Genomic DNA, 14,664 nt, shown 5'->3' on the forward strand with positions numbered 1-14,664 from the left:
ACACCCTCTGCCGCAAGGTGTTGCCTGGTTCCAACCCAGTCAGCTTTCTGATCTAACTTCCTGCCTGACCCCCAGTTTACCCTCAATGGTGGGGAGTGGCCTAGTGAATAGAACCCTTAGCTCCCCCTGGTGGCCCGGCTGTGAAATGTATTGGTGTCTGTGATACCTGATCAGATGAACTCCTTCAGTGCCATCAGACGTACCATAGCTCCCCTTAGCGGCGGAACCACAGTACTGCAACGACCAGGACTCTGGGGCGCTGCATTTCTGTATCCTGAGGACGTGTCCGTCAGCAGTTGAGACCCGCCTCCTGATTTTCTATGGCGGGCGGAGACCGAAGAAACGAAACTATGACTCAGATGAGGTGGGACTGGAGACCAGTGAAGGCCTACGGAAAAGGATGGCCCCGCACCGACCCGCATCACCGGAGGACTACTCCGACATGCCCCCGTTGGAGGATTTGGATCCTTGGGAGCTGCCGATGGGGCATCCCGTGCCTGAATGGTCCCCAGTTCGTACGCCTCCCTCAGGAGAGGGGAGTGGCGCCAGGGGAGCTACCTCAAGTGAAGGTACCCAATGCCGCGGCCCCCAGGGAGCTCGCTTCACCTCTGCACCCGACCGGGCCGCTGCTGCGACCACTGGCGCCCCAGTGTCCCCGCCGTCTGGCACCAAAGCACCGGGGGGGCATGACCTCGGGCCCTTCCCCTGGGGAGAATATCGGAACCATCTGATTGCGGAGTTCCAGCGGGAAGTGGAGCGGGAGGCGCGAGGTGAGATGCTGGAAGGCTCCCTGCCGAAGTGGGGCGTTGTGATCGTCTACCTGCCCCGGGAGGGGAAAGGCTTCGTCCAGGAAATTGGAACAGCCCTGAGAGTCCGCATCACCCGGGACGAGGTGGAGCCCTGCCTGTGTGAGGATGGTGCGAAGTCCCTCCTGAAACCGGGAGATGTAGTGACGTATCGCCGGCGCCTGAAGGGGAGCAATTGGTGGGCCCAGGATATGCAGCGCTGTACGGCCGTCCTGGCGGTATCTAGAACCGAGGGGGAGGAGCTTGCCACTGAAGCAGCTGCCGCAGCCTCTGCCGCCGCCAGCACCATCCACCGACCTACGCAGACACCCATCGTGGCGCACGACCTGGTCGTGCAGAAGACCCAAACCCATGGGGTACACCTGGCACCGGGAGTGGACTTGGAGTCAAGCCTACCTGGATCGCAGAGAGCCATTTGTCAGGTAAGGCCCCAGTGGAGGCCGCCAGAAACTGAGTAAGCAAGAATGCTTCATCACTTGTATATAGTTAACTGTTCACCCCTCTATGTGTCTCTCTGCTGCTATAACCCGACTAGGGTTAACTCTTAAAGGGATCCCTTTGTTTACCCGGGATCCCTTCCTCTGCTTTTGCTTTTGTTTCCTGTTTTATCATTGTTGAAAGAACTGCTGGATCATGAACACTGCATGATTACAAACTCATTGTAAATAGTTTGCACCTTCTTAAAGGTGCCCTCTACTGGTTCTACAAAAGAAAGGACTCTTTGCGAAGAAACTGTTCCTGGAAACAGCACCGGAGTCCTTACTGCATACGGACTTGCAGCTTGAGAAGTTGCACTACCTCATAGAGACTTGGTCCCTTCTTAAAGGGAACGTTCATCGATAGCACTTAGAGAATGATCATGCCTTAAGAGAAGAAGTAATAATGCTGACATGTAACAGTTATATGTAGTTAGCTAGTTAATTGTAAGGAATGCTTAATAATGTGTTAGAGAATGAGGACAAGAAGTGAACCCGTACGGGGTTAGAGGGTAGGTCCTCCTAGGAGCCATACCGAGATGGCTCGGTGATCCTGAACTGAGAGAAGGAAGATAAGTTTTATACTGTGTATAGTAGCAGAAAGGCAGTAGGCCCGGGCGGAAAGGGGCGGTCCTGCAACAGAACGAGAGGCAGCAGGCCTGGGGCAGATAGACAGGCGGTCCTGCAGATGTAAAGGTGGAAAATGAAGAAAAGTTGATTAGCCTTATAATGTTTTATAAGAAGGTCTTTAGTGGATTCAGTGTGTACGTCCTTAAAGGCAACGTTAAATTATTGTTCAAAAATTTGCACTTAGTAGAATACCCGGTTGGGTAAGAAAAAGTTATTTATAGTATGTTATTTAAAGTATTTAACCATGTTTGTAACGTTCAAGTGTTCTCACCTCCCATAAAGGGAAGCTCTGTTCAAATTTGCTTATTGTTACTGCATTTCAAAATTGTATGTCTTTTTGCTGACATGTTTTGTTTCTTTCTTCCCAGTCCAGGAGTACTGGATTTAACTGGGGGGGAGTGCAGCGCCCCAGAGTCCTGGTCGTTGCAGTACTGATGCTCCGCCGCTAAATGGGGGCTATGGTACGTCTGATGGCACTGAAGGAGTTCACCTGACCAGGTATCACAGACACCAATACACTTCACAGTCTGGCCTCCAGGGGGAGCTAAGGGTGCTATGTATTAGGCCACTCCTCACAGTCTGGTAAAACTGGGGGTTGCATAGGAAGTTAGACAGAAAGCTGACTGGGTTGGAAACAGGCAACATCCTGTGGCAGAGGGAGTTGCAGGGGAAGATTCAGGAGGGTCCCTGTCAGGGGTGGGATCCTGACAGAGACCTAGCGAACAGAGAGAACGTTACGGGACCGCGCCTGCACCTAATTGCGGCGGTACCCTAAGAAAGGAGAAGAAGCGAGGTTTATTGTGCTGAGTGAGAAACGAGATCAACGCAACAAGGAGAAACACCAGTAGGAGTCGTGCTGTAAGACGAGGCAACATCCTACTGAGGCGCGAAGCCGGTGGCCAGAACCCCGAGGAAGTACTAGGCTCCAAGCAATACTTCAAACCAACGGCAGGACAGTTAATTACAGGTTGGCTGTCTCACCCAAATCACCTAAGAAGACATAGGGGGCAACAACAGAAGAGGGGCGACACTAGGGTCCAGGAAGACCTCCGAGCCTACCCGTCATATGGGTGCGTCCTAGCCATATCATCTGGGGGATGAAGGAGAACATCATAATCGAGTTGTGAGGGAACTTCAGAAACAATTGTGGGACTATCCCGTAAGCACAGCAGGGGAGGACCACAACACACAAGCGCTAGAAGGTAGGCACAGATTTCCACCTGCAAAGGGAACTCTGGAGGTGCCATCGGACCGGCCGGACTCATGCAGCCCGGTTAACCGTATTCCGGACTGAGGACCCTGAAGCCTTCAGTAAAGAGGTAAAGAGACTGCAACCTGGTGTCCTCGTTATTTACTGCGACCTGCACCGCACACCACCATCCACACCTTTCATTGGACGCCCCTCAGCAGGGTCACGGACCGGGTCTAGCCACCGTGACAACCCCAGGACAGAGACTCAGAGGCCCGGTACTGGGTACCCCTCGGCCCTGCAGCAGTGGGGGCGCTCCATATGTCCACATCATGAGCTCCATCCTGGTATATATGTCCTCATCCTGGGCTCCTTCCTGGTATATATGTCCCCCATGCTGGGCCCCTTTCTAGTATATATGTCCCGATCATGGGTTCCTTCCTGGTATATATGTCCCAATCCTGGGTTCCTTCCTAGTATATATGTCACCATCATGAGCTTATGTCCCCATTCTGGGCTCCTTCCTGGCATATATGTCACCATCATGGGTTCCTTCCTGGTATATATGTCACCATCATGAGCTCCTTCCTGGTATATAATTCTCCCCATCCTGGGTTCCTTCCTGGTATATATGTCACCATCATGAGCTCCTTCCTGGTATATATGTCCCCATCATGAGCTCCTTCCTGGTATATGTCCCCATCCTGGGTTCCTTCCTGGTATATATGTCCCCATCATGAGCTCCTTCCTGGTATATATGTCCCCATCATGAGCTCCTTCCTGGTATATAATTCCCCCATCCTGAGTTCCTTCCTAGTATATATGTCCCCATCATGAGCTCCTTCCTGGTATATACAGTATGTCCCCATCCTGGGCTCCTTCCTGGTATTTATGTCCCCATCCTGGGTTCATTCATAGTATATATGTCCCCATATGAGCTCCTTCCTGGTATATATGGACCATCCTTTGTTCCTTCCTAGTTTATGTCCCCATTCTGGTATCCTTCCTGGTATATTTGTCTCCATCCTGGGTTCATTCATAGTATATATGTCCCCATATGAGCTCCTTCCTGGTATATATGGACCATCCTTTGTTCCTTCCTAGTTTATGTCCCCATTCTGGTATCCTTCCTGGCATATATGTCCCCATCCTGGGTTCCTTCCTGGTATATATGCCCCCCATCTTGGGCTCCTTCCTGGTATATTTCCCCCTTCCTGGGTTCCTTCCTGGTATATATATCCCCATCCTGGGTTCATTCATAGTATATATGTCCCCATCCTGGGCTCCTTCCTGGTATATATGTCTCGATCCTGGGTTCCTTCCTAGTATATATGTTCCAGTCCTGGGTTCCTTCCTATTATATATATCACCATCCTGGGTTCCTTCCTGGTATATATGTCCCCATCCTGGGTTCCTTCCTGGTATATATGTCCCCATCCTGGGTTCCTTCCTGGTATATGTCTCCCATCCTGGGTTCCTTCCTGGTATATATGTCCCCATTCAGGGATCCTTCCTGGCATATATGTTCCCATCCTGGGTTTCTTCCTGGTATATATGAACCATCTTGGGTTCCTTCCTAGTATATATGTCTCCCATCCTGGGCTCCTTCCTGGTATATATGTTCCCATCCTGGGTTTCTTCCTGGTATATATGTCCCATGATGGGTTCCTTCCTGGTATATATGAACCATCTTGGGTTCTTTCCTATTATATATATCCCCATTCTGGGCTCCTTCCTGGCATATATGTCCCCATCCGGGGTTCCTTCCTAGTATATATGTCTCCCATCCTGGGCTCCTTCCTGGTATATATGTCTCCATCCTGCATTCGTTCCTGGTATATATGTCCCCATCCTGGGTTCCTTCCTGGTATATGTCTCCCATCCTGGGTTCCTTCCTGGTATATATGTCCCCATCCTGGGTTCCTTCCTGGTATATATGTCCCCATCCTGGGTTCCTTCCTGGTATATGTCTCCCATCCTGGGTTCCTTCCTGGTATATATGTCTCCCATCCTGGGTTCCTTCCTGGTATATATGTCCCCATCCTGGGTTCCTTCCTGGTATATATGTCCCCATCCTGGGTTCCTTCCTGGTATATGTCTCCCATCCTGGGTTCCTTCCTGGTATATATGTCCCCATCCTGGGTTCCTTCCTGGTATATATGTCCCCATCCTGGGTTCCTTCCTGGTATATGTCTCCCATCCTGGGTTCCTTCCTGGTATATATGTCCCCATCCTGGGTTCTTTCCTGGTATATATGTCCCCATCCTGGGTTCCTTCCTGGTATATTTGTCTCCATCCTGGGCTCCTTCCTGGTATATATGTCTTTATCCTGCATTCGTTCCTGGTATATATGTCCCCATCCTGGGTCCTTCCTGGTATATGTCTCCCATCCTGGGTTCCTTCCTGGTATATATGTCCCCATCCTGGGCTCCTTCCTGGTATATATGTCTTTATCCTGCATTCGTTCCTGGTATATATGTCCCCATCCTGGGTCCTTCCTGGTATATGTCTCCCATCCTGGGTTCCTTCCTGGTATATATGTCCCCATCCTGGGCTCCTTCCTGGTATATTTGTCTCCATCCTGGGCCCCTGCCTGGTATTTATGTCTCCATCCTACGTTTGTTCTTGGCATATATGTCCCCATTCTGGGCTCCTTCCTGGTATATATATCCTCATCCTGGGCTACTTCTTGGTGTATATGGCCCCTCTCCTGGTCATGGCCAAAAATATTGGCACTAGTGATGGGCAAGTGTGCTCTGCACTGCTTGGTGTTCAATCGAGCATCCTGGAGCTCAAGATGCTCGGCACTCATTCGAGTATCAGTGTACTTGGGTGCCATGTTTGATTCCCCACCTCACGTCTTTGATGCCATATTGTCATCCACTAAACATGCAGGAATTGCCTGCCAATTACAGTAATGCAGTAGCCAAGTTAGCTACTGGCATTGCTGTTACTGCCTGGCAGCATAGCATCATCAGGTCTATATAAGACCCAAAGACACCATGTTCAGCGCATTGTACCCGAAATAGTGTTGCAGAAGGGACAGTGTGTTATATAGCGTTCCAGTACCTGCTAGTGCAACACTAAATCATCAGCCCTTTTTAGAGCTAATTCAAATTGATTCTATTCTATAATAATACTGCTCTTAGTTGCAATTAGGGAGGATTAGCTGCTGGACTAGGAATAGTCTATTATAGGCACTTAGAGCAGGGTTGATTGCATTTCAGTCTTTGGTGCTGCTACATTAAACCAACAGTCCTTTTCAGGGCAATTTCATATAGATTCTATTCTGTAATAATACCATTCTTATCTGCAATTCGTTTAGGGTTAGCTGGCAGAGAGGGATAGCGTATTACAGGTATCTAGTCAGGGTTGATTGCGTTGCAGACCTTAATGCTGCTATGTACAAGCAAAATTCCTTTCAGGGACAATTTAAATAGATTTTATTTTCTGATAATTCTGCTCTTAGCTGCGTAGATAATTTAAAATGCACCAAGTGTTTAGTAAGGGAGGGGGAAGTGGACATCCTGATAATGGCGCTCAGAGGCTGGCTGTGGTCCAGTTGAAATTGTGTCTCCTGTGGGAGCACAACAAACATGGTCATCCACCAAACCTAGCTTCCTGTCCACTTTTCATGGGAGCATGGAACAATCTCTTGAAGCCAAAACAGTGTGAGCAGATTGTGGGTTGGATGGCAGATAATGCTTCCAGTCTATTTCCCAGCACCACCCTGTCTTCCACATGGTCCAGTCTCACTAACCAAATGTCTGGACCACATAATCCTCACCCCGATCCTCCTTCCTCCCATCATTGTGAGTCCCAGGAGATAAGTAGCCCACTGGACACTCCCAGGAGCTTTTTACCTTTTCATTTATGGCTTCTTCTGGCCTCTTATCATGTACATTTTAACAGGGACATAAGCAGATTGTGTGTGGTGATGCATAAATATTTGAGAAACCACAGTCAAAAGAAGCCGAGGGTGGTGAACGGCAATTACTGTCTCAAGAGATGGATGATGATGAGACACAGTGGCCAACAAGTCATAAGACAATAGGTCAGTAGGAGGACCAGAGTGAGCAAGTGGAAGATGACCCAACCTGACAAGATGGCAGGCAGAGCGAGCACAGCAGCGCAGAGGGGAAATGATCTGTAGCACTGCAACAAGCAGGAAGAGGCAGTGAGGCTAACACAGGGAGAAAACGATCAACTGCAGAGATGAACGAATTTGCCAATCTCAAATTTGACTTGAATGTAGCACATTCGGATTCGTGTTCGCGTTCACAGGCATTTTTACTCAAAGTCGCCAAAATTCGGTCAGAGTTCAGTAAATCATTGCATTTCCACTAATGCTTTTGTTATTACTTTGGCTAGGATAGTGGTGCTATATGATGAGCAGGGGAGACTGGGGGGACATGTTTGATGAGGGGAGGGAGTGTGCAGAGGTTAGAGGAGCGTGTAGAGAGGTTAGAGGAGCAACACACTCTTTTTTCCCCCTTAACTTTATGTGTGTTGATTCCGGCAGCAAGAGTGCAGAAACCATCCACAACGTCATGAGACAAGGTCTACTGCTATTGGCTGCCGAAGTCACATGTCTCTGAACATATAAAAAGCGGATATCTTGTTTTGCTAGTGCCATTGCTCAGTGTCACAGTGCAGAGAAGCCGTTCCTGATCTAGTGCTGGGCTGAAAGTGAAATAGAAAGGATCCTGTCCTGTGTGAAATCGATCTTCCAGCATCGAAATAGATTGTGCAAAAACTGTGTGGCAATCTCCGGAGGTCCCATTAGCTTCTCTAAATCGTTTGTGATAAAACTGTGTTTCAGGGACAAATCAGGAGGGCAGATTTCCTCTTAAAAATCATTAGGCATGACACTGCTGTTCAGACACACTATCTAAGAAAATAAATAGTGATTGTTCACTTAGTGACAGGGGACTGACAGCTGTGGGCCTAAGGTTGTAAAGCAGCAGGGTACAAGAGGGGAAGGCTACTTACAACATGAGTGGGGAAAAGCGAGGTCATGGTTTAAGAGGGAAAAGGCTTGGTGCTCGATGTGTACGTGGGTTAGGTGATAATGTCAATGAAAGCTCAACGGAACAAACACCGCTCATCCTATCCAAAGACCTCTGACAACATGGACAAAACATAATTCATCATCTCTCCCCATCTCACTCTACCCCTCCACCAGACCTAGCTATCAATGTTAATGGCTGCTCACTTTCCCCAGTCCCACACGCCCGGTGCCTCGGGGTGATCCTCAACTCTGCCCTCTCTTTCAAGCCACATATCCAAGCCCTTGCCTGCTCCTGCCGACTCAAACTCAAAAGTATTTCCCGGATCCTCGCATTCCTTGACCGCAACACCGCAAAAACACTAGTGCACGCCCTTATCATCTCCCGCCTTGACTACTGCAACCTCCTACTCTCTGGACTCCCCTCTAGCACTCTGGCACCACTCCAATCCATCCTACACTCTGCTGCCCGACTAATCTACCTGTCTCCCCGCTATTCCCCAGCCTCGCCCCTATGCCAATCCCTTCACTGGCTTCCTATCGCCCAGAGACTCCAGTTCAAACCCCTCACAATTACATACAAAGCCATCCACAACCTGTCTCCTCCATACATCTGTGACATGGTCTCCCGGTACTTACCTACACGCAACCTCCGATCCTCACAAGATCTCCTCCTCTACTCCCCTCTCATCTCTTCTGCCCACAACCGCATCCAAGACTTCTCCCGTGCTTCCCCCATACTCTGGAACTCTCTACCCCAACACATCAGACTCTCGCCTACCATAGAAACCTTCAAAAATAACCTGAAGACCCACCTCTTCCGACAAGCCTACAGCCTGTAGTGATCCTGAACCTACTGAACCGCCACACAACCAGCTCTACCCTCTCCTAGTGTATCCTCACCCATCCCCTGCAGACTGTGAGCCCTCGCGGGCAGGGTCCTCCCTCCTTATGTACCTGTGTGCCTTGTTTTTTGCTCATGTTTAATGTATCTGTCTATATTTGCCCCGTATTCACATGTAAAGCGCCATGGAATAAATGGCGCTATAAAAATGTATAATAATAACATCTGTTACTGGATGGGCTACTTGACTCCTTTTCTTTGGCAGCTGCACAGCAGTACGCAACATAGATGAGGACCAGAAAGAGCATGTGCTTCTGTGGATGGCAAGCACTGTATCAAGTGGCCTGTCCTCTTGATCCACCTTACCATCACACGCAGTACAATCCTCAGAGGTGGCACCCTAATCACCCTTGTTTCACCCAGCGTCAAACATTTTCAAGCACACAACTGACTGTGGGGAACCACAGATAGTCTATTCTGCTGAGCTGTAATATCGCATTGCCCCCTTGTAATTTTTGGAATCCTTTGCACATAATGCAACAGCTTTACCAGTCTAAGAGTCCCACTCCTTCCAAATAGTAAAAAGTTGTTTTCTGAGGTGCTCATCTATGTCTCTTCCAGAGTGTATTGCAGTGCCTCATTCTAATTTTTGGCAGCCTTGCACACAGTGCATACTCTTTGCTTTGGAGGTAGTAATGGGCCCCTTTACCTCTTGGTCCTCTGTTACACCAGTGATATATCCACCCCTGAGCTGAGTTTTCCAACGGATCTTCAGTGCTTGACCGACGGCGAGTGTCGCCCGTACCCAGTAGAATGAGGACTTACCTGCTGGTTCTTGCATACTGTCGTGGCAAGGCACACCAGCCTCAGCATCTTCCTCAACAAATGTCCTGATGGTCCCTTCTCTTGGTGCCAAATCTCCTCTCGATTTGAAGTGCTGAACTTTTATACCTGGGAACTGAGCCAAATCTGAGGCTCAAAGGCTGCAGCTACAGCTACCTCCCTCCTTAAGTTGGTTCCATGGGAAAATTGGGCTGATATGAGGGCAAGATGTCCGACCCCTCAGATACACACCAATTCTTTCAGACCATGAAACAGTTGTCATATTCAATGTATCATATTCAATGTATCCCGTGCCTTCCCTATGTCACTTGGATCTTCCAACAGCAAGGCTTCATTCTGCCAACTTTGCCACAGTGATCATGCTGTCCTCGTTCCAAATTTTTAGAGGGTCATTATGCGGTCCTCACTCTTAATATTTCCAGGGTGTGTATGATGCCCTCCTTCATAATTTTTACAGGATGTGTATGAGATCTACCTCTACAATTCACATATACATACGTGGCCAAATTGTTGGTCCCCCTCGTTTAATCACAGAAAAACCCACAATGGTCACAGAAATAACTTCTTCTTATTATTATTATTATTTATTGTTATAGCGCCATTTATTCCATGGCACTTTACATGTGAGGAGGGGTATACATAATAAAAACAAGTACAATAATCTTAAACAACACAAGTCATAACTGGTACAGTAGGAGAGAGGACCCTGCCCGCGAGGGCTCACAATCTACAAGGGATGGGTGAGGATGCAGTAGGTGAGGATAGAGCTGGTCGATCGGACAAAAGTAAAAATAAATAAAAAATCTATGAAAATGAACAAATGAAAGTCAGACTTTGCTTTTCAACCATGATGAGTCCACAGAATTTAAGAAAAAAACTCATGAAATCGGCCTGGACAGAAATGATGGTTCCTTAACTTAATATTTTGTTGCACAACCTTTTGAGGCAATCACTGCAATCAAGTGATTGGACTGTAAGGCTGCCGTCACACTAGCAGTATTTGGTCAGTATTTTACATCAGTATTTGTAAGCCAAAACCAGGAGTGGAACAAATAGAGGAAAAGTATAACAGAAACATCCGCACCACTTCTGCATTTATCACCCACTCCTGGTTTTGGCTTATAAATACTGATGTAAAATACTGACCAAATCCTGATAGTGTGACGGCAGCCTAACTGTCAATGAGACTTCTGCACCTCCCGACAGGTATTTTGGCGGCTCCTCAAGCGCAAACTGCTCCAGTTGTCTCGTGTCTGAAGGTTGCCTTTTCCAGACGGCATGTTTCAGCTCTTTCCAAAGATGCTCAATAGGATTTAGGTCAGAGCTCATAGAAGGCCACTTCAGAATAGTCCAATGTTTCATTCAAAACTCAGTCCAACACTCATTCTTGAGTGTTTTTAGCTGTGTGTTTTGGGTCATTATCCTGTTGCAAGACCCATGACCTGCGACTGAGACCAAGCTTTCTGACACTCGACAGCACATTTCTTTCTACAATCCCTTGACAGTCTTGAGATTTCATTGTACCCTGCACAGATTCTAGACACCCTGTGCCAGATGCAGCAAAGCAGCCCCAGAACATAGCAGAGCCTCCTCCATGTTTCACAGTAGGGACAGTGTTCTTTTCTTGATATGCTACATTTTTCCATCTGAACTGATGTGCCTTGCCAAAAAGTTCCATTGTTGTCTCATCTGTCCATAGGACATTCTCCCAGAAGCTTTGTGGCTTGTCAACATGTAGTTTGGCAAATTCCAGTTTGGCTTTTTTATGATTTTTCTTTCAACAATGGTGTCCTCCTTGGTCGTCTCCCATGTAGTCCACTTTGGCTCATACAACGACAGATGATGCGATCTGACACTGATGGTCCTTGAGCTTGAAGTTCACCATTAATCTGTTTAGAAGTTTTTCTGGCTCTTTTGTTACCATTTGTATTATCCGTCTCTTTGATTTGTCATCAATTTTCCTCCTGTGGCAACGTCCAGGGAGGTCTTCTACAGTCCATGGATCTTACATTTCTGAATAATATGTGCAGCTGTAGTCACAGGAACATCCAGCTGCTTGGAGATGGTCTTATAACTTTTACCTGTAACATGTCTGTCTATCATATTCTATGTGATCTCCTGAGACGACTCTTTCCTTCGCTTCTTCTGTTCCATGTTGAGTGTGATACCACCATGTCACCACACAGCACAGTGAGGATCTGTAGCCCTATATACCGGCCACTCACTGATTCCAGGATTGTAGACACCTACCTACACTCTGCACTCCATTTTGACTGAAAAAAAAACAGAAATGTAGAAATTTTTGCAAATTTATTAAAAAAGAGAAACTGAAATATCCCGTAGTCAAGTCTTCAGACCCTTTGCTCAGACTCTCATATGTAAGTCCCATGCTGTCCATTTCCTTGTGATCCTCCTTGAGATGGTTCTACTCCTTCATTGGAGTCCAGCTGTGGTTAATTAAACTGATAGGACTTGATTTGGAAAGGCGCACACCTGTCTATATAAGACCTCACAGCTCACAGTGCATGTCAGACCAAATGAGAATCATGAGGCCAAAGGAACTGGCCAAGGAGCTCAGAGACAGAATTGTGGCAAGGCACAGATCTGGCCAAGGTTACGACAGAATTTCTGCAGTACTCAAGGTTCCTGAAAGAACAGTGGTCTCCATAATGCTTAAATGGAAGAAGTTTGGGTTACCAGAAGTCTTCCTAGACCTGGCTGTCCAGCCAAACTGAGCAATCGTGGGAGAAGAACCTTGGTGAGAGAGGTAAAGAAGAACCCCAAGATCACTGTGGCTGAGCTCCAGAGATGCAGTAGGAAGATGGGAGAAAGTTCCACAAAGTCACCTATCACTGCAGCCCTCCACCAGTCGGGCCTTTATGGCAGAGTGGCCGACGGAAGCCTCTTCTCAGTGTAAGACATATGAAAGCTGCATAGAGTTTGCTAAAAACACATGAAGGACTCCCGGACTATGAGAAATGAGATTCTCTGGTCTGATGAGATGAAGATAGACCTTTTTGGTGATAATTCTAAGTGGTATGTGTGGGGTAAACCAGGCACTGCTCATCACCTCCCCAATACAATCACAACAGTGAAACATGGTGGAGGCAGCATCATGCTATGGGGATGTTTTTCAGCTGCAGGGACAGGACGACTGGTTGTCATTGAAGGAAACATGAATGCGGCCAAGTACTGATATACTGAATGAAAACCTCTTCCAGAGTGCTCTGAACCTCAGACTTGGCCAAAGGTTCACCTTCCAACAAGACAATGACCCTAAGCACACAGCTAAAATAACAAAGGAGCGACTTCAGAACAACTCTGTGACCATTCTTGACTGGCCCAGCCAGAGCCCTGACCTAAACCCAACTGAGCATCTCTGGAGAGACCTGAAAATGGCGTCCACCAACGTTCACCATCCAACCTGACGGAACTGGAAAGGATCTGCAAGGAAGAATGGCCGAGGATCCCCAAATCCAGGGGGGAAAACTTGTTGCATCATTCCCAAGAAGACTCATGGCCGTACGAGCTCAAAGGGGCTTCTACTCAATACTGAGCAAAGGGGCTGAAGACTTATGACCATGGGAGATTTCAGTTTTTCTTTTTTAATAAATTAGCAAAAATTTCTACATTCCTGTTTTTGTTCTGTGAAGATGAGGTGCAGAGTGGACATTAATGAGGAAAAAAATGACCTTTTTAGAATTTACCAAATGGCTGCAATGAAACAAAGAGTGTAAAATTTTAAGGGGTCTGAATACTTTCCGTACCCACTGTATATGACCTTGTTATTTTCAGGGCTGTGAAGATCATCGTGACAAGACGAGTCGTGGCTGGGAGATGTCGACATGAAGGTCTGACCAGATGGAGAAGAAACAGCAGAAAGCGGCTCTTATTAGACGACACGTCAGCGGTAAGTGCTGGATGTAGATATTATTCTGTATCTGCGCTGTGTGACGTGGAGTGATAATGTTATCTGTAACATCCTTAGGGTACTGTCACACAGTGGCACTTTGGTCGCTACGACGGTACGATCCGTGACGTTCCAGCGATATCCATACGATCTCGCTGTGTCTGACACGCAGCAGCGATCAGGGATCCTGCTGAGAATCGTACGTCGTAGCAGATCGTTTGGAACTTTATTTCGTTGCTGGATCTCCCGCTGTCATCGCTGGATCGTTGTGTGTGACAGCGATCCAGCGATGCATTCGCTTGTAACCAGGGTAAACATCGGGTTACTAAGCGCAGGGCCGCGCTTAGTAACCCGATGTTTACCGTGGTTACCAGCGTAAAAGTAACGATGCCGAAGGCCCCGGGTAACCAGGGTAAACATCGGGTTACTAAGCGCAGGGCCGCGCTTAGTAACCCGATGTTTACCGTGGTTACCAGCGTAAAAGTAAAAAAAAAAAAAACTTACATACTCACATTCCGGTGTCCTTCAGGTCTCTTGCCGTCTGCTTCCCGCACTGACTGACTGCCGGCCGTAAGGCAGTGGCACAGCACAGCAGTGACGTCACCGCTGTGCTCTGCTTTCACTTTACGGCGGCACTCAGTCAGTGCGGGAAGCAGACGGCAAGGGACCTGAAGGACACCGGAATGTGAGTATGTACGGTTTTTTTTTTTTTACTTTTACGCTGGTAACCACGGTAAACATCGGGTTACTAAGCGCGGCCCTGCGCTTAGTAACCCGATGTTTACCCTGGTTACCCGGGGCCTTCGGCATCGTTGAAGACAGTTTCAACGATGCCGAAGTCGTTCCCCTGATCGTTGGTCGCTGGAGAGAGCGGTCTGTGTGACAGCTCCCCAGCGACCACACAACGACTTACCAACGATCACGGCCAGGTCGTATCGCTGGTCGTGATCGTTGGAAA

The sequence above is a fragment of the Ranitomeya variabilis genome, chromosome 1 (assembly GCF_051348905.1).
Source record: "Ranitomeya variabilis isolate aRanVar5 chromosome 1, aRanVar5.hap1, whole genome shotgun sequence".
Taxonomy (NCBI): Eukaryota; Metazoa; Chordata; class Amphibia; order Anura; family Dendrobatidae; genus Ranitomeya; species Ranitomeya variabilis.